General features: G+C 39.0%; 1 protein-coding gene across 1 annotated transcript in view; it reads left to right on the forward strand.

The window, feature by feature from the left end:
• The window catches only part of LOC308551748 (uncharacterized protein), a gene marked incomplete at both ends in the record, with an annotated part of 52,247 nt that overhangs the window by 22,862 nt on the left and 10,259 nt on the right, over positions 1-19,126 (forward strand). The gene's annotated exons all lie outside the window — the stretch shown is intronic.

Here is a 19,126-nt window from a genome sequence, read left to right on the forward strand (position 1 = left end):
CTCACATCCAGCTCTATAAGATCTAAAAACTATTCTCCTAGACATGCGGGTTCCAACACTGGATATGTATTAGAATCCCTTCTAATGCCCAGTCTCCACCAATTGAATCAGAATCTCTAAGGTTAAGTCCAGTGGTGAGTATATTTAACATTTTCAGTTCATTCCAATTAGCTGCCAAAATTGAAAACCATCCCTGATGCTCTATTAGTTTTCTGGGTCTGCCATAACAAGGTAGCACAGACTGAGTGGCTTAAACAACAGAAATTTCTCTGGAGGTTAGAAGTTCAAGATCCAGGTGTCTGCTGGTTTGGTTTCTTCTGAGGCTTCCTTCCTTGGCTTGCAGATGGCTGCTCTCTTATGCCTTCTTCATATGGTCATCCCTCTGGACATATGCACTCCTGGCATTTCTTTGTGTGTGCTAAATTCCTCTTATAAGGTCACCAATCAGATGAGATTAGGGCCCAACTTAATGGCCTCCTTTTAACTTAATCACTTCTTTAAAGGCCCTATCTTCACACAGACACATTCTAAGGTACTGGGGTTTAGAGCTTCAACATATGAATTCGGGTGGGACATAATTCAGTCCATAAGTGATGGTGTGAGAAACACTTTGGTCTGAGAAATTCAGCCCCCTTTTACCTGCCATCCTGGAACTATCACACAACACTTCTGTAATCAGCAAATTGGGCAGAAGTTGGTCATGTGGCCACACCTAGCTGCCAAAGAGGCTACAAATGTGAACTTTTACTGGGAACATTACTGTCCCAAATAAATTTGGGATTCTCTTATTATGAAGGAAGGAGAATTGGTATAAAATCTATGCTACATTGTACACCCATGGCAGCTAGAAGCACAACCTCAATTAATATGTCCTTTCTACCTGATTTTCCAACCACAATATTCATGGGTTCAAACAAAACTGCTGCTTCAGTGGCACCTCAGCTTTTTCTGCCATCCCCCCAAATCCCTTGCCCCATACTGCCTGGCTCATCACAATTTACCATACATATGTTTAATCTATGTCATTTGTTCACTCACTCATTCGTTCAACACAGTTATTGGTCACCAATGATACGAGAAGCAGTGATAGGCACTGGAGATAAAGCAGAGAACCTGACAGACACTATCTTGGTTCTCACAGAGCTTACATTCTAGAAGAGTTGAATCACTCAGGAGTTAGGTGCTCCTAAGAAAATATGGGGAAATGTGATACAGAATGCCTAGGGAGGGCAGGAAGGGTTTCTGAAGAGTTATTTTGATTTGATACTCAATTAGCAAGTAGTCCGCAGTGGGGAGATACAGCAGCTGAGCTCTGTAAGCAGAGACTATTAAGGATTTTATGGTATTGACAAGCTTGGCATGTTTAGGAAGCAGGTGGGATGCCAATATGATTGAGAACACACTGTTAGGTAATGGGTTAGAGTGGTAAGAAGGACCAGATCACAGAAGGCCTATGGGCCATGGTAAGGACTCTGGGCTTTGTTCTTATTAAGATGGAGCCATTGTGATATTTAAGAAAGAAAAGGATATTATTGCAGTCTATTTTATTAATACTCATTCTCAATGACTTCTTTGTAGAACAGATTGAAATAGAGCAACAGTAGGAGCAAGGAAACGAGTTAGGAGTCTACCACAGACTTGAGTGTGAGAGGTTACTGTGGCATGGGCAGGATCTTACCCATGGAATGGGTGAGAGCAGTTTGAAATGAGATGTACCCTTGAAGTACTGAACTTGATGACAAAGTCCATGTTTGAGGTGAGCAATAGAAAGGAATCAAGTGTGTCTCTTGGAATGTGGATCTTTGCTACGGGTTGAGGGTGGTTCGATTAAATGAGGAAGTGAATGGGGAACTAGTTTGGATCAATGCCAGGAAATTGAAAGTTCTGTTTTGGTCATGTTTGTGGAGCCTATGAAAAATCTTGGTGGGGCCATGTGTTTGGATACATAACTTTGGAGATGCTGAGAATATTCTTGGTTACAGCAAAAAGAAAACAAACACAAAAACCCATTGTACAGTTTAACAGAATATTTTAATAGAAAAATACACATGAGAGCAGATCATAGCTCTAGATTTTGGAAGGGATGCAAAGTCTTAATAATCAGCTTTACTAACTACAATTACGTTCCATATAATGCATCTATTTTAGGTTTATAATTTGATAAGTTTTGATAAATGCATTTACACAACCACTACAATCAACATATGGAACATTGCTATGAAAACTTTTAAGATCCCTGTCAAATTTCTTCATGAAGTTCATCATGTTGCTAGAGAAAAGGATATGCATATACAGGAGTTAGAGAAAGATATAAAGAAGTAAAGGATATGTTTCAATGTTTGAAACAGCTCTTGGAGGTTTTGGCTTTGGTGAGGGTATCCATGGGAAATGCCTAGTTCTAATGCAAATATATTTGGGACAGGAGGCCTGCAATCAACATAGAAGGTCAAGTGATAAGTCAGACCAGGGAATCACAAAACTTTCTGGTCCCAAACTATCTGACCAATCTGAAATGCCTGTAATTATTCACCACTTTGCCTTAAAATATTTGGAATTATCTTTGGAATATGAATAAAATGCACATACATTTCACTGGAAAGATATTTTTGGAATATGTAGAAAGCCAACACTCTACTAACATATGCACATGATGTCATTTATAAGATTTGCTGACTACCACCTCATTAGAGGATAGGGCACTCCGGGATAAACAGGGAACTAGCAAAGCATGTACTCAATAACCTTTAAGTTCCTCTAATTATTTTTTAATCTGACAAGAGGAAGATGTCCTTCCTGTAAGATAACTTAAATCACTTTATAGTGGCAAGTCCCATCAGGAACATGTGACATTGATTTCAATCCAGAGGAAAAAAGAATTTTTTAGGGAGCATGAGTTCATCTACAGATTGGGGGAAGCTCTAGCAACTGGTTGGAGGGGGTTTACACAAAGTCCTTGGGTTGATACATTTTTATATCTGTATTTATCCATATTGATAGGAACATGTACAAAGTGGCCATGTGGGAGAGACAGAGGCTATGTCTGGACCTTAAAGTATGAACCTTGAGTTATCTAAGTGAATATAACTTTGCTGCTGTTGAATTATCAACCTTTAAGCAACAGAAACTAATGCTGAGCACCAAATATAGAGCTAGTTGAATAAATTGAGCCTTTTTACTCTGATATGGTCAATCTTTTGAGAGGAACATATACACATTCCAGGTAATTGTTTGCCTGCAGGGCCTCAGACATGACGTTTATCTGAGAGCATACAGTGTTTGACTCACTATAAGGGGATTCCCAGAAAACATCATATCAGATGAGGAGACCTGCTTTACAGCAACAATGTGTGGAAATGAACCCATAATCATGGAATTTAGTGGTCAAATGGCATTTTGTACCACCCAGAAGCTGCTGCCTAGCAGAGGATTGGAATCGACTCCTGAAAGCCCAGGTGAAGTTCTGTTTGGAGACAGTATTTTAGTAGCATTGCAAGTCATCCTCTAGGACTCAATATACACCACGAATAAAGATCTTTGCATGGTTATAGTTCTCAAAGGGAATAATACATGGGTCTGAGAAATAAGGGGTGTAAACAGGAGAGACCACCTGTGCCATTATTCCACTTGCCCACATTGGAAAAATTGGGGTGCATGGTTCCTAGAACTCCAGGATATTGAATTATAAGCTACAAATGCCACGTTTGCACTTTGTCTTCCTTGTACCCATCAACCATCCTTCAGAAAGAAGAGACAGCATCCTGGCAGAAATAATGGACTCTTATCATCAGGACAGGGAATGGATGATATTATACATTGAGGACAGGGAGAAAAATGTTTGACTCCAAATTGATCCTTTGAGTGCCTTTTGCTGCCCAGATCTGACAGCAAAAGACAAAGGAGAAACCAATCCAGGGGAGGTTAAGGTGACCAAGGATGAGGGTCTAGATAATGCCACTTGTAACCTATTATGACCATCAGACTTAGGGGCTGAAGATAAACAGCATCTAGAAGGGATAGTGGAAGGAGAAGATGAGTATTAGTTGTGGCTGTAAGACCAGTTGTGCCCTGCCATCATGACCCAACAGTCCCCGTAGATGCATGGGCCTGCCATCACAACCTGGGTGCCTGACCCGGTGTCCCAGTACTACTTGCACCTGCCCTGCAGCCTTGACACGGTGTCCCCAGACAACCTGCCAGCTAAAATGGGGAGACAACCCTCAAATGAAAGAAAAGGAATCACCACAAAAAGAACTAAATGAAATAGAGGCAAGCAATTTATCAGATACAGAGTTCAAAGTAATGGTTATAAGGATGCTCAAACAACTTAGAACTATAAGAAACTTAATGAGAACTATAAGAAACTTAGGGGGGACTTCATAGGCATGAAAAAAGATGTAGAAACCATGAATAAGAATCAACTGGAAATGAAGAATGGCATAGCTGAAATAGAGAATACCTTAGAAGGAATCAACAATAGATTAGAAGAAGCTGAGGACCAAATCAGAAAATTATAAGACAAGGTAGAAAAAACACCCAATCAGCAGCAATTCGGAAAAAAATTAAAAAACAGGAGGATACTTTAAAGGAGCTTTGGGACAACATGAAATGTAACACTTCTGCATCATAGGAGTACCAGAAAGAAGAATCTGAGCAAGGATTAGTGAACATGTTCAAAGAAATAATGACAGAAAACTTCCCTAACCTGGTGAAGGAAAAAGTCACTAAGTTCAGTGCCGCGTCCTCTCCCAACCATGTCGTCTGACAAAATCCGGACGTAGAGAGGAAGCTTCAAGGAAGGCGTCTTCTGAGGAGAGGACGTGGCATGTGGGTGGGAGTAACTGGCTTAATGGGAATATCTCTCCTCCTCCTTGGAGGGGGATTTTGGGTCTTAAAATCAATAACTAACCTGGGAATGGTAAACAATGTTCTCACTTCTGAAGAAATCCTGATTTCCCCAAGTCCAGTCACTATCACATGTGCCGGATGCTTTAACAAATTGTTATTAGAAGTAGCTAGGAAAACTCCCCCTGGCGCCCCCAATAAGGAATTTATGGAGGAACTAGAGAAAACTGAGCTCATGCAGCCACCTATACTCAAGTGCCTCCGCCTATGATTGCAAGATTAGTTGAGGACAGGAAAAAGGCCATCACCCCTTGCCTACTGTACAAGGACCACCCTGGGTAGCATATAGAATAAATGGCAGATTATGGCATCCCCCTAAAAAGGGCTAACAGTATGGAAAGGCTACCAGACCCTCCTCAGCCTTATACAGGTGCTTACAATGAGAACAGTATCAAAATAGTTAATGTAAATGGAAGGCATGTTCAGTATGAAAACTTGCCCTTCATAAAACGCTTGGCAAGGCAGCGGCCACGCTGGTGCTTGCTCCCAAAGAAACAAAAGAAAAACATTCTTAGGCAGTTAATCAATAGCTATGGCAAAAGGCACTCTTTTCTTAGGAGAAAATGGCATGAAGAATGTAATAGCTTATGAATAGGTCCATAGTTAAAATATAACCATAAGAAGTAGTAACCACAGGCAAATATTATATAAAATTTCTGTCTCACAAACTAATATATTACTGCTGCAAACAAAGCCACATCTATCACTCTATAGGTCACTGATTTTTCCTTTCTCCTCTATTCTAAAAAATAAAAGTCAAAATTGTTCCATTCTGATGAAATCAAAACTTGTATTGTTTAACCTGTGAATAATATTTCTTGCTTGCTAACCTAAAAAATGTAATCGTAGCCAAAAAAGAAAGTATAAAAGATTATGTTGATTCTCAATAAAGTGGAACAGTGTCACACCACCTCCGAGTCTTGTAGTCTGCTTTCTCCCAGCGCCGACACCTTGCCTGCCTTTGGCACCCCTGACTCTCGCTGCGGCTGGACCGTGGCAGTTCAGGAAACAGAGAATCCCACTCAAGATGAACCTAAAAACACCCACACCTAGATAGATCATAATTAAAATAGCAAACGTTAAGGACAAAGAAAGAACCTTAAAAGCTGCCACAGAGAGACAGAAAGTTACCTACAAGGGAGCTTCCATTAGACATTCAGCTGATTTCTCAATAGAAGTACTTCAGGCCACAGGGAGTTACGTGAAGTATACAAAGTAATGAGAAGCAAGGGGCTGAAACCAAGACTACTCTATCCAGCAAGGCTATCGTTCAAAATTGAAGGTGAAATAAAGAGCTGTGCAGACCAAAAAAGGCTAAAGGACCTTATAACCACCAAACTAGCACTTTAAGAAATGCTAAAGGGGCTGGTTTAAGAAGAAGAAGAAATAGAAAGAGAGGAACACAGACATAAAGAAATAAGGCAATAAATAAGAACCTATCAATAATCTTAAATGTAAATGGCTTAAATGCTCCAATCAAAAGACATAAGGTAGCTGAATGGATAAGAAAACATGACCCAGGCTCTCCCCCAGCCACCAAAGGGAACATGTCACCACTATCTCCTCTCCTTCAAGGGGACCCCACTAGACTTGCAGCCAGGGGAGCAATAGGCAGTGGCAGCTCATCCCTGACTTACTTCCTGACCCTGTCTCCAAGGTCCCTGAACTTGTCCCCTTCTCTCTCACCTACTTCTTAGTGAGTCAAAGCAGCCCAGCCTAGGGTCTCCTGTTACTTCTATGAACCTTTCTTGTTCCGCCATCCTAAGTATATTTTTGCTGTGGTCCATAAATTCTTGCTTTTCTAAAAACAAACAAAATGACATAGATATATATATATATGCTATCTATAAGAGACCCACCTCAGAACAAAAGACTCACACAGGGTGAAAGTGAAGAGATGGATACAATTTTTCCATGCAAATGAAAATTAAAAAAGAACTAGGATAGTAATACTCATATCTGACAAAGTAGACTTCAAAATGGAAGCCATAACAAGAGAAAATGAAGGTCACTACCTATTAATACTAAAAGTATCGATACAACAAGGAGATATAATCCTGTTAAACCTATATGCAGCCAATACAGGAGCACCCAAATACATTTTTTAAATTCCTGGAGGACTTTAAGGGAGAGATCGACAGCAATACAATCACAGTAGGGAACTTTAATACACCACTGACATCACTGGATAGGTCATCTAGATAAAAAACAAGGAAACAGTGATCCTACACAACACACTAGATCAGATTCAATTAATTGATATTTACAGAACATTTCACCCCAAAGCTACAGAATATCCATTCTTCTCAAGTTGCACAAGAGTCATTTTGAAAGACAGACCACGTTAGGACACAAACTAAGTCTCAACAAGTTCAAGAAGATTTAAATCATATCTAGCATCTGCTCGGATCACAATGGCGTGAAATTAGAAATCAATTACAATAAAAACACTCAAAAACATTCAGACACATGGAGGCTAAATAATATGTTGTTAAACAGTGAATGGGTTACCAAAGAGATCAAGGAAGAAATAAAAAACTTCCTGGAAACAAACGAAAATGAACACACAACAACCCAAAATCTATGGGGTACAATGAAAGCAGGCCTGAGAGGGAAGTTCATAGTATTACAGGCCAACCTCAAGAAACGAAAAATTTCTAATAAACTATCTAACCATAAAATTAAAGAATTAGAAAGAGAATAACAAGAAAAGCCCAGAAAAATTAGAAGGAAGGAAATAATAAAGATCAGAGCAGAAATAAATGGCATAGAGATTAAAAACAATACAAAAGATCAAGGAAATCAAGAGCAGATTCTTTGAAAAGATAAATAAGATTGGTGAACCTTTAGCCAGATTCACCAAGAAACAGAGAGAGGACCCAAATAAATAAAATCCGAAATGAAAGTAGCGATATAACAACTGACGCCACAGAAATACAAAGGATTGTAAGAAAATACTAAGAGCAACTATATGCCAACAAGCTGGACAACCTGGATGAAATGGACAAATTCCTAGAAAGTTACAATCTTCCAAAACTCAATTAGGAAGAATCAGAAAGCCTGTATAGGTGGATAACTACTGATGAAATTGAAGCAGTGATAAAAAAACAACAACACACACACACACACACACACAAACAAAACAAAACAAAACAACAAAAAAACACACAAAAAAAACCTCCCAGCAAACGAAAGCCCTGGTCCGGAAGGCTTCACGGGTGAATTTTAGCAAACATTAAAAGAAGAACTAACACCTAATCTTCCTCAAATTATTCCAAAAAATTCAAGAGGAAGGAAGACTTCCAAGCTCATTTTACAAGTTAAGCATTATCCTAATTCTGAAACCAGACAAAGACACTACTCAAAAAGAAAATTATAGGCCAATATCCCTGATGCTAAAATCCTCAACAAAATATCCAAAACTATCTATTCATTCAATACAATTTTTATAAAAATACCAATGGCATATATCACAGACCTAAAACAATTATTCCAAAAATTTATGTGGAACCACAAAAGAACTCAAATAGCCTTGGCAATTTGAGAAAGACAAAAATTGGAGGTATTATGCTACCTGATATCAAACTATACTTACAAGGCCATAGTAATAAAAACAGCATAATACTGCCATAAAACAGACACATACATCAATGTAACAGAATAGAGAGCCCAGAAATAAACCCATGCCTTTATGGTCAATTAATATTTGACAGAGATAGCAAGAACATGCAATGCAGTAAAGACAATCTGTTCAATAAATGGTGCTGAGAAAATTGGACAGCTACATGCAAAAAATAAAAAGAAACTAGACAACCTCCTTATACAATACATAAGAAAAAACTCAAAATGGATGAAAAACTTAAATGTAAAACTCAAAACAAAACTCATAGAAAAAAAACATAGGCAGTAAAATCAGACATTACTTGTAGCAATATTTTTTCTTATATATCTCTGTGGGGAAAGGAAACAAAAGAAAGAATAAACATATGGGACTACATCAAACTAAAAAGTTTTTGCACAGCAAAGGAAACCATCAACAACATGAAAAGACAACACAGAATGGGAGAACATATTTGCCAATGATGCATCTGGTAAGAGATTTATATCCAAAATTTGTAAAGAACTCAAATAACTTGACATCCAAAAAACAATCAAATTAAAAAATGGGCACAGGACCTGAATAGACACTTCTCCAAAGAGGACATACAGATGGCCAACAGACAAATGAATAGGTACTCAATATCACTAATCACCAGAGAAATGCAAATTAAAAGCATAATGATATTATTTCACCCCTATCAGAATGACTATCATCAATAAATCAACAAAGAGCAAGTATTGCCAAGAATGTGGATAAAAGGGAACCCTGGTGTGCTGTGGTGGAAATGCAGATTGGTGCATCCACTGTGGAAAACAGAATGGAGTTTTTTCAAAACATTAAAAGTGAAACTGTCTTGCCCTGGCTGGTGTAGCTCAGTTGGTTGGGTATCGTCCCATGTACTGAAAGGTTGCTGCTTTGGTCCCCGGTCAGGGCACGTGCCAGGATTGCAGGCTCTGTCCACAGTAACGGTGTGCAGGAGGCAGTTGATCAATGTTTCACTCTCACATTGATGTTTCTCTCTTGCTCTCTCTAAAAATCAATATAAAAAATATTTTAAAAAGTGAAACTGCCTTATGACCCAGCAATTCTCCTTGTGGAAATATATCTGAAGAAACTTAAAACACTGATTCAAAAGAATATATGCACATCTATGTTTTTGCAGTGCTTTCTACAATAGCCAAGATTTAAAAGCAGCCCAAGTAACCATTAATAGAAGAGTAGATAAAAAAGCTGTGGTACATTTACACAATGGAATACTAGTCAGTTGTAAAACAAAAAAAGAAAATCTTAACTTTTGCGACAGCATGGATGGACCTAAGTGAAATAAGCCTGTCAGAGAAAGAAATATCATATGATTCCACTTATATGTCAAATCTAATACACAAAATTAACAAAATAGAAATAAAATCATACATACAGAGAACAGACTGACAGCTGTCATGTGTGTTGGGTGTTTTCAACTAGCATGTAGCATTTTTAGCACTTTTACATACACAAATATTTCACATGAATAAGTTTACATTTCTACATTAACATGAATCCCAGGACCTTAATAAGCTACAACTTTGATTCGTTCTAATTACTATCAGTACACGAAGTTAACTTAAATTGCTTGACATATAATAATCATTACACACATTTTTTTCAAATTAACTACTTAAATTCACTAAAATTGCTTTAATTTCCTTTCAACTCCCATGAAATTAAGTCAACAACACTTACCTGTACCCACTGCCTAGTCTTCTGAAGTGGTCCCTACAACATGGCAATAATTATGGTTTTAGGGAGGACCTATTTCATTGCCATAAATTATGTATTAAACTGCATGTGTTATTAGAAAAAACACACATAAAATTAGTACATGAGAGAAGAGGTGGGGGCAGGTGAAGCCCACTTTCTGTGTTGAGGAAGGGCACTGGGAGGCACCACCATCACTGGGGAGCCCAGGAATATGGGCAATCTTAGATCTCCAGGGCTCATGAAGAGAATGGTCTCCTGAAACAAGCAGATCAGGAGAACCCTACTGTCATGAAGCTGATCCAGCTTGTGAGCATTGTGGGTTCCTAAGGTTGTGGTCGGGTGGATGCTGCCATCATATGGACACTATAGTTATGTGGCAGGCCCAGAACTGCTGGTCAGGTCAGCACCTGAACTCACCTGATCTCTCTGAACCTGTTCCCACTAAGGTTATGACATAGATCTAGCTCCTCAAGTCACTAGAGCATGGCGAACTCCTGAAAACCCTGCCCACCATGTGAATTCTTCCTGTCACGTGGCTCTTTCTACTTCGTGGCGTGTGGAAGCCTCAGCCCCCAAAACCACATAAACGAACGGCTTCTTAGGGTCGTGTGGATGCTATGGACGTGTATGCCTCTATGGTCACATGTCAGGCTCAGCCATCTCGATCATGCGAAGATTGTGGGCTCCGGGACTCTGCAGATTCCTAAGTCAGCAGCTCTGCCCCTCCTACCGCCATAGGACAGGCAAAGCCCTAGCACTCATGCGAGCACTGCTGCTACCCAATCACTGTGGGTCGTGTATATCCTACGGCCACGTAGCACGCTAGGACCACGTAGCACGCTAGGATCACGTACCACGCTATGATCACGTATCACGCGAGACTCAACTCTCTCAGTCACGCGAGGATCGAGGGCGCTTGAACCGTGAGTCTCTCCATCTTGTGTCCCCTGTCACGAAAAGTTGTGGAAGTCAGGTAAGAATCCACAGCTGCGGGTTAGGTGGATCCCGCAGTCAGTCATGTTAACGGCCATGGTGGTGTATGAGGGTCCTGCGCAATTACATGGATCCGGCAATCTTGTGACCCCTAAATGGGCATGTCCGCCATTTAAGTGTGTGGTAGCTCCTCAACTGTAGTTCTGCTTAGCTTTCTGAGGAGTCAGACCTGTAGGTTCAGAAAACCGTTAAAACTGTGGTCCCCGCCTTGGCTTGAGGGGGAATTTTGGTGAGACTGGCTTAGACCCTAACTTTCCACCCATTCGTATCCTGCCTCAGTCAGTGAGGGGCCACCGGGTAGGAGGGTCTCGAGTCTGTACTAGAAGTTTTCTCAGAGAATTGGCGGTGGGAGAGGGCGCCACAGGGGTTTATGGACTTCTCTCAGGGCCCAGGCACAGGAAATCGGGTAAGACCCCCCTTTCCCATTCCCTTCCCTCCCTCCCTATTCCCTTCCCCTTCCCCCCTCAGGCAGACTCCTCTGGGGGGGTGGGATAGATGTTGGGGGTGGAGGCGGGTGGATTGAGCAAAAACGGAAAAAAAGAGAACTAAACATTGACAACAGTGTGGTGATATTGGGGGTGGGCGCAGTGGAGGTGGAAAAGAGCATAGAGGAGGGAAATGTTGATGGAAAAATTAAATTTTAAAAATAAAATAATATAAAATAAAGTGGGAAGGATATTCTAGCTATGGCAGGGGTCATTATCATTAGCTACTGGCATGGCCCCATGTCTCAATTTGCCAAAATTCTTGAGTGGAGGGCAGTTAACCAGCCTGCTGCGCCTTCCGCGTTCTTTTCTCAGTGACAGTCCTACACCCCTTCCCTCCTCTCCCCATAGTGACTGGAAGCATTTGGGCAACAAAAAGTAGCTCCCCAATAAAAGAAAAAAGTTGGGGAATACTCTGCTTGGGAGTGCATATACAGCTGAGGAATGAGGGTTTTTAGAAGTGGAAGGTGGCCATTTGCTCCACCCTCAATATTTATACAGAAGAAACATATTTGTGGTGGTTAGGAGTTAGCCAGACCTGAGTTTCAGGTCTGGCTCCTTGACTCTGCCACTTATCAGATATGCTACTTAAGGCAAGTAATCTACCTCTTTGCACTCAGTTTCTCATCTGCACAATGGGAATAATAATGGTACCTGCCTCATAAGGTTCTTGTGAAGATTAAATGAGATGATCTCTAGTTTGAAGAAGGCTTCCAAAAAACAAAAACAAAGCCCTGTTCTTGCTTACCACCCTGCCATATTCACTGTCTGTTCAGTGTGATGGCTTACTCTGTCCCCCTCTGACCATGGAAAGACATCAGAGACCTCTCAGATGCCAATTTGCATAGCCAATTCCAAATCATTTTCATTTCTGTCCCTTATTTGTTTCTGTAGAGAGAAGGAAGGAGGAATAACTTTAAATTTGATTTTTTTCAATACAAGTATGAAAGTAGTATCATGTGAAGATTCAGAATTTATTTCTTATATTTACCTTGATGCTCAGTAGTTTTTTTTTTAAAAATGCATGTGAGGGGAGTTGCCATAGTCTTTTTGTGTTTGGGATCCCTAAATGGTTTAAACTAGTCCAAAAAACACTATCTGCATTTGATTTTCTAACCTTTGCTTCTTAGACCCCTTGAAAACTCCCTGCTTTTCTTCATGTGGAAAAAAATAGTGAATTTATTTAAGAAAAACATATTAAGTAAAATTACATTTCGTAAAAATCATGTAGATGGTACAGAGTGAGAAAAATTCAGGAAATAAAGGATTGTGTTTACATCTATAGGTGATTTAAATGTTGTTTGATAAGTTGTTAAAGAGTATTATCATTTGTACTGTTTTTACTATAATACAGTAAAAGCTCAATTTTGCGGACCTCCATTTAATGGACTTTGGATTTAACAGACAAAATTCCGGCTTCTATGTCATATGTGAAAATTAACACCCTGTTCATTTTAAAATGCTTTTAATCAAAATTTGCTTATAACTAAATTAACAGATTATTTTTTTGTTAATAATTTACTATTATTTTAACAAATTTTAGCTAATAAGCCATATGTTGGAAAAAAGCAGTTGTAATTTCGCTGACATAAATAAATATTACATATCTACAACTATAGTCTACATATTTAAATCCAAGAGTCACCGCTCATAAATAATGTGCAAAAGATTAGCACGTGATCACACAGCATCTCTCTCGGTGATTGGTTTGGTTGTATAACTTGTTCCTGTTATCGGGTGGCGTGGCTTTCTGCAGCAGTTTTAACTCATGCCTTCCAATTTCAGACCTGTGCTCAGCCAGCCTCCAGCCATGTGCATTTGTTTACTCATAGTGACTGGTGAATGCACACATTTACCAGACCTATTCAGTAAAAATTTAAAATTACAGTAATACATATAGAAAACTTTTCTATGAAATTAAACTTTCATACATAATTTAATTTTAATTACACAAACGTGTCTACATAAGTAAAAACAAGTAAACTAACAAAATTGTCAATTTTTTAATATATGTATTCGGAAAACCTACTTTATTACCTAACAGACTTTCGGCTTTAACGGACACACCCTCACCCAAATTAGTCCATTATATCAAGGTTTTATGGTATATCCACTTTATTTTTCTCTCATTTCAGCACTTCCAAGTTTGTTCTACAAAACACTATGTCCGAGAGGCAGCAACAACAAAAATGTGATCTTCCATTAGAGAAATATGGGACATACAGAAATGAAGGTAAAAGGATTTCTGCATTGTAGTATTTTGTAAGATGATAGGCTAGCCCGGCCAGGCATGGCTCAGTGGTTGAGCATCGACCTAGGATCCAGGGGATCAGGGTTTGATTCTCGGTCAGGGCACATGCCCAGGTTGCAGGCTCGATCCCCAGCTGGGGGTGTGCAGGAGGCAGCCGATCAATGACTCTCTCATCAATGATGTTTCTATCTCTCTCTCTCCCTCTCCTTTCCTCTCTCTGTAATCAATAAAGGTATATTTAAAAAAAATAATATACTAATATGCAACTTGAATATCAAAAGAGAGTGGTAGTCTCTTAATCTGTTCAGGCTGCTATAACAGAATACCAAGGACTGAGTGCCTTATAAACAACAGAGATTTATTTCTCACATTTCTGGAGTCTGGGAAGTACAAAATCAAGACATGGGCAGGTTCATTGTCTGGCGAGAGCCCACTTCCTGGTTCCTAAGCGGCTATTGTTTTGCTGTGTCCTCATGTGGCAGAAAGGGCAACAGATCTCTGAGGTCTTCTTTATAATGGCACTAATCTCATTCACGAGGGCACCTCCCCATCAACTTCAAATACCATCACTTTGGAAATTAAGTGGAAACTTAGACATTCAGTCTAAAGCAGGTAGTTTCTTCAACTTATATGGGAATAGAACATTTTCTACCGGCCAACTGAGGTAGTGGTGTGTTTTGGGAAACATTTTAGAAGACCCTGTTCAAACTAATTCTCTTCTACCACATTAATACCTTGTTTACTAGAACAGTGTAATATCTGTTTACCAATATATGTAATCTATGCCTCTCATTAAGAAACTACTTATTGCTCTTTAACTCTTTATCTTATTTCATGTCAGATTCTCTTATGCTTAAACCTTCCACTTGTTCATTCTTTACCCATTCCCAAGTTATAAGTATGTTTCTCATAACATGATAGCAAGAAATAAGTGCACGTGTGCAAGTCATTAGGAAGTCTTATATATAGCAACAAATACAGCGCCACTCTTAGAGCAAGATACACTAACCTGTAAAGATGAGCAGATGCAGAATCTCTCATACCAATTTTCCACTCTTTTTCAAAATCAGCCTTTTATCATTATTTAATGATTAAAGCTGCCATCTTTCAGTTCCTATTATATGTTAAGCACTGTGATAACCTCATCATATAAGTTATTTAATTCTTAGAAAAATGTTAGAAGGTATTATTTTAATTTACAGATGAGATATATGAGACAGAAAAGGCTGGGGTATGCTGTGGTAATAGAAAATCCCCAAATGTCAGTGGCTTATTCTTCACTCATACTAGATGTCCATGGCAGGTGCACGTCCATCACAGGATGGTGGGTTTTGGGGGTTTGAGCAATTCTTATTGAAATAAGTGGAGACCCAAACTGACAAAGGAGCCACAATCTAGAAAATTGTCAGTGACTGTCCCTCAGGGGAAGAGGGCCCTTGAGTGGGGGGATCTCAAACCAAAACCATGTTGTTGCCCCCAAGTAACACATGTCAGCCCCACCCCTTAGGCAGAACTAGCCACATACATATCACCACCATACAAAGGAGGTCAAGCAAGAAACGAAGTTCTTCCAGGTGCTTGCAACAAGGGAGAAATGGAAACACTTGGCGAACAGTATCACTGAATACCATATGATGGAATTGAAACTCAAAGACATTAAGTACTCCCTAAAATCACATAAGCAGTAAGTGACAGACCACATTCCTTATATATATATTTTTTTCCAAAGTCCATGCTTTTACTATTCCTACTTTTTTCTACCTTTACACTATCTTCTTAAATGAAGTTCATATATATTTATAATAGAAATTCCTTTACTTCAGTGCTGCAATTCCATCTCCCTTAATCATCAGATATTCCAACAATGGAATTAAATAGACATGAAGGACTTGATTTAAATCCCCAGGACTGTAAGCCACGTGTCTTTTCCAAGTAAATAAGTGTATTGCATATTTGGACATCCATGTATTTAAGGACGAAAGTTATAAAAGAAAATCTGATGGTAGATGAAAAGACTGTTCACTTGCTATATACTTAATAAAATTAATCTCATGCCTTTCCCATATTGTCGAACCCTGATCGCCTGGAGCCACGCCTGGCTGGGCAAGGGCAAAATTTAATGAAATGATCACAGATATGAAAAAGTTGAAAAAAGTGCTAGATGTTAGTGCTTTCAAAATTTAAGAGAATAAGCCTCTGGCAAGATGGCTCAAGAAAATGAGAAGGTACAGATAAGCCACTTTTGAGTGGAAAAGGCATCCTGCTTGCACTTACAGGAAAAATGTAAAAGCTAAGACAATATTATAAAAAAGATATGCTGATAATTTGAAAATTTATATTAAATGGATAAATTCTAGGAAAACATAACCTTTTTATATTGCAGAAATAAAAATAATAATATTAAGAGTATTTTTGAGAAACAATGCATGAGAAGGCAAAATTAGTGGTCTATCTTAGTTATAGAAAGGGGGGGAAAAAAGAAATAAGATAATAGCAAAGTAAATGCAGGAATGGCTAAAATAGATAATACAGCATGACAAAGCTGTGTTTATCCCAAACTTGCAATGTTGACTTAACATTAGAAGATTCATAATGGAATATTACACATTAATAAGATAAAGGAGTTAGGTAAGGGTGATTATCACAAAGATTCTGGAGATAAAAGACATACAATAAAGTTCAACAACCATTGAAGATTAACAAGAACACCAATAACTCTCTCAGCTAACCAGGAATACAAAAATACTCCTTTAAACTGATACTAGGTATTAATACTACAATGAGCACCATAGATAATAGTGAAACATTAAAAACATTCCATTTTAAATAAGAAGTGGCAAAGATGACTCATAAAAAATCACTTCTGTTCAATGTCAGAGTTTCCTAGGTATTGGATTAAGCTGAAATAAATACATACATACATAAATTAATAAATGTATAGAAGTGAAAAGAAACAAAAAAGTATAATTGCCTTCATATAAAACTCAAGAGAATCTACAAAAATTGTAATAATAGCAGTTAACAAGTTTATTGGTTATAAGACTAAGATATACAAAATAATTGCAACAAATAGAAAATAATATTTTCATTATGAATATACCATTAGCAGTAGCAAAATAAAATTGCTTCTGTGAACTATACTCTGCACTGGGTAACTTGGCAAGTGGTCCAACACTGGTAAACACTCATATGATTTCCTGTGCTATAGAGACTGGAAAGCTTAAAACAAGAATAGAGACTTGTGTGAGTGTGTGCGTGTGTGTGTGTGTAAGTGTGTACTGAGACCCCTTGCATCTAGTGTCCCAAACAGATCTCCGTGTGTAAAACAAATGCACCGTAGTGAGACTTGGGGTTGGAACTGAATAATGTGGGAGCCACATGCAGGGACAGCTATGTATGATGAGAGAGATCTCTGGTATTTATGGGACAGCCATAGCAGAGTTTCTGGAATTCAGTGTGTCTGTCATACATGTCAAGCAGTGGAGAGGAAGCAGTGGTGTTTTAGCTGTAACAGTCCCATAGCGTGTGTGGGCCTCTCCTGGCTGTGCAATATCCAGACCTGCTTATCTGACCTTCAAAGAGTTTTTGTATACTATGTAATATATTTTACTAAGGATGTCTTATTTTTATGAAATAGCTAGAATAAGCTCTGTCATAAGCAAATGGGAAGCTTGATTAACAGAGCACTTGAAACCAAAATTTGTTGCAAGCAAAGGGCCCCAAAGGAAATGGGCTCTGGTATAGGTTATCTGACCTGGGCAGATCTGAAAATAGTAAGGATCCAGTTGATGTTAGAGGATGAAATATTGGTATTCCATGGCCTCAGATGAGATGGCAGAAACTGCCATTGACATGGCCCCCTTATTTCAGTGGGGATGTTAGAATCCTGGGTTCACAGGTCAAGTAGAAGCAGTTAACCTCCCAGGTCTAGGTGAGTGCTGTTTAACTTAATAGTCAGCAAGGCTGGAAGGGCAGAGGCATTGATTTGAGCTATAGTAACCCTTGAAGGTAGCTTATTGGTCAACAGATTCCTTGGATCTTGAAATATCTGAACATTCTCAAAAGTTGCACTTGATCAATATAAAGATAAATAGAGTATAATTGTAATAAAATATAAGAAAATAAAATATTTATAAACTCTAGATCTGGGGACTTGAGCCATCTTGGTGGCGAATGATGGTCCTTTACTCAATTCCTACAACTGCCCCAAAAAACCATGAATGAATAGACTATGGTGGTACCTCGGTTTTCGAACGTCTCCGTTGAAGAACATTTCAGCTTACAAACGCCATAAACCCAGAGGCAAATGCTTCCGTTTTCGAACATGCCTCAGAAGTCAAACATGCCACACAGCTTCCGCTGAATGCAAGATCCTGAGGCCTAGCTGTCAGCTGTTGATCCCTTGGTTTTCGAACATTTCAGGACTCAAACAGTCTTCCGGAACGGATTACATTAGAAAACCGAGGTACCACTGTACTGAGGAAAGACCCTCCAATGAAGTCACAAGTATGTACAGTAAATCTTCCTCGGCATTGCCAAAGGGCCCTCCAGCCATTTACCAGAGTTACTGTGCACTTGCTCTAAGGACACTGGCTCTAAGCCAGAGCTGAAAACACTTCTGGAAAAGGCCAGATCATAAATATTTCAGGCTGTGTGTTATTTGATCTCTGTTGTAACCATTCAACTCTGCTATTGTAGAGTGAAAGCCGCAATAGAAACAGAATGGCAGTGTTGCAGTAAAACTTAATGTATGGGTGCTGATGCCTGAATTTCAAATAATTTTCACTTGCCAATAAATATTATTATTTTGATTTTGCAACAGCTCAAATATGTAAAAACCATTCTTACCTTAAAGGCTCCACCAGGTTTTGCCCATGGGCCGTAGATTGCCAGTCCCTGATTTAAGCTAATGCAATCACTAGCACCCCAAAACAACACTGAGTGGAGAGTCAACAAAATGAGATGGCAGCCATTCCTAGGAACTTCTGGCAAGCATAAACCAAAAGCTGATATTTTACCACAGTGGTTTTCAACCTTGATTGCACACTGCAGTCATGTGGAAAGTTTAAAAATGTGTTTGCCTGGGTTTGACCCCAATTCTACTTTAAGTGTTGTGGGTGTGGACTGGTGGTAGTGATTCTTTCAATCTCCTCA

Source organism: Miniopterus schreibersii (genome assembly GCF_964146895.1).
Source record: "Miniopterus schreibersii genome assembly, chromosome: X".
Lineage (NCBI taxonomy): Eukaryota > Metazoa > Chordata > Mammalia > Chiroptera > Miniopteridae > Miniopterus > Miniopterus schreibersii.